We start from the raw sequence: 2931 nt of genomic DNA on the forward strand, positions 1-2931 counted from the left end.
ACGCCCACCCCTGGCACTAACCTTTGAAAAGTCATAGACTCTGCTCCAGTGATCTAAAATTTAAGAGGCTAAGAAGGGGCCCTATGCCATCCAAGCACACATCAGGTAGGAGGGATTCAAATTAGCAGAACAACTTCCAGATCAGACTCAGTGTTCGATTTTATCTTCCTAGGCAATAAAACGTGAAGCACATTCTTTGGCAGCGAGGAGAAAGGCAGACTGTGGGCTTTTCCTAATTCTTTGGAGTTTTATAGCATGTCAGTTAGTATAGCTCTGCTTACCACAGAGCCTGTGTCTCAGGAGCTGGAGCAGCTGTGGATGTAAAAGGAAGTGTGGTCAGAACAGTAAAGCTCATGGTGGAGGGAGCACTTGGTATCCAGGCTCTTAACTCTTTCAAGATCTGTTCAGCAAACAACTGCATGTCTGACTGACTGGGGTTAGAGCTCAGTTGGTAGAGTGCTCACTCAGTCCTGGCTTCAAGTCCCAGCACTGCACAATGTGGGTGTGGGGATGGTACAGGCTTGTTATGACAGCCCTTGGAGGGTGGAGGCAAGATCAAAGTTCAAGGCCATTTCCCTCCTTGCAGCAAGTTGGAGGTCAGCCATAGTTATATTGAGATCCTATTATTATAAACAAACAAATATAGAATACAGTTTGTATCTACATTACATACCAGGACTCCCCTGGGAAGCACTCCCTAGTCATTAGGGATCTATTTTACATGAAACCTGTTACCCTAGGCTCTCTACTGTTATGGATGCTTTAGTGTGGTCTATGGAGTTCATGTCTAAGGGATTTGCTACCATTCAAATTTATTAAGCTTTCAAAAGTACTTGGTAGATGGGATTGCTTTCAATCTTATAATTTCATAGCTATCTTTTGAATAGAGTTTAGATATATAAAATAATTATACTATGCAGCCTGATGATTATTCCTTCATGATAAACATCTGCTTACAAGGATAAGTTCTTGTATAGAGTAATGCTAAGTTTTCCATGTCTGAAACACAAGTTCTCAGAAAGAAAAAAAGATGGGATTACTGGATGAGAAAATTTTTTGGTGCTAAAACACTGGTGTCCAAGCCTCTGTCTTCAGGCTTATCAAAGTGCTGGACTCAGAGATGAAGAACAGTTGGTATGAGAAGTAGAAAGGAGCCTTCAGAAGATAGATCTGCGTCATTCAGTCCCACACCTGTTGCTGCTACTGTGAATGGAGCTGATCCCTGACCCTAACCCAGAGGGCTGGAACCCAAGGACTAAGCTGAATAGCAGGAAAAGTGGTACTGGAATGCTGGCCAGAGGGCCTTTAGCAGGTGAACATTGTTGTAGAACACAGCTCTCTGACCAAAACAGACACCATCTTTATCAGATCAACCATGCATTCTCTCAAGGGACCATCAGAAGCAACCTGTGGAATGCTGACCTTCCCTCAGAAAAGGAGTCCCTGGATCCTTAGGTGAGACTCCAGCTTCTCCTTGCAGCCATTTTCAATTCGGCCCAATTGTACTTAGTCTGGGGCTTAGGGATTATTAAACCACAATGGCTGTGGAGGGGATGTAGTTAGATGGGATGTATCAGATGTGCTGTGTGAAGAGTTTCCAGTGCGCCTTCTTAGGGTTCACCCGTGTACCTGCTTGTAACTCTTCACCCCCACACTGTAAGGAAATAGTTTGCTTAGTTTGTTTTCTATTGGTAGGATAGACTGCCATTAAAGGAAGTGACTTGGGATGGAAAGGGTTTATTTCATCTTACAGCTTGTAGTCCATCATGACAGGAAGTTGGGGCAGAGCTAAAAGCAGGGACCTGGAAGCAGGAACTGAAAAAGAAGCCATGGAAGTATGCTGCTTACCTGCTTGCTCCCATGGATTGCTCAACCTCTTTTCTTATGCAGTTCAAGAGCATGTGCTTAGGGGAACACCATCCATGGCGGGCTGAGTCGTCCTCTCTCAATTATCAGTCAAGAAAACCCTGCACACCTTACAAACAAGAGTCAGCTGGCTCTGTGAGCTAACATAACTTCAAAGTGGTGCTCGCCCATCTGTAAGCACAGGAACCTCTTGTTCAGACCCAAAGAGTGGGTCAAAGGCTTAGATGCCCACCTGGGGCTGAGCAGAGAGTGTATGGCAGCTCTCCCACATCTCTGTCCAGAGCATAGGTGGAACTCTGGCAGGGTGTGGGCCTTCCCCCCTTTCCTTTCTTCCCCAGGGCCCCCTTTTAGTTCCCAACACATTCCAGCTCAGGCTAGTCAGCTGCCTGCTCCTGCCCTCTGTGAGCAATGATCCTGCATTACCAGGACCTGACTTCAGACCTTGCCTGAGCTTGCCTCACATCACTTGCCTTCTTCTTCCTGAAATCCAGGGGAAGGACATGCATAGCCCATTACCCAAGGTGCAGTGGGGTTATCAATCTGAGTGGGAGGGTGCCCAGGCAATGCACATTAAAGAGGGATTTTAGGAAACAAGAGTTCTGTTTGTGGCTCAGTGCTGGGCTCAGGGAGACTGCAGCTCCCTTTCCCAGATGATAGGTACCAACCAACCCTGGGAGGAAAGCCAGGAACGTAAGGGAAACACTGTTGAGCCCTCTTGGTAGCCAGCACATCACCATCAGTGGCAAAGTAGAGAAAAGCCACAGTTGTATTAGGACAGGTTCTCTAGATAAACATATCTCAAATCAGAATGAATTTCTCCGTGGATAGAGAAAGTAAATTTAAGAAAATGTCTCTCTAATATCTAATATAGAAAGGTTCTTGGCCAAGGGAACTTAGAAAAATCAAGGACGGGTTATCTCATGTTGCATGATATTACAGCTGATATTTAGCATGTACCAGAATTCTGAAGAAATAAGTATTTTCCAATGCCAATTTTAAAACTCAAACATGCAAATCGCCTTTTCTAAAATACAAAAATAGGGCAAGTATAAAAAATGAAAGAAC

The sequence above is a fragment of the Mus musculus genome, chromosome 12 (assembly GCF_000001635.26).
Source record: "Mus musculus strain C57BL/6J chromosome 12, GRCm38.p6 C57BL/6J".
Lineage (NCBI taxonomy): Eukaryota > Metazoa > Chordata > Mammalia > Rodentia > Muridae > Mus > Mus musculus.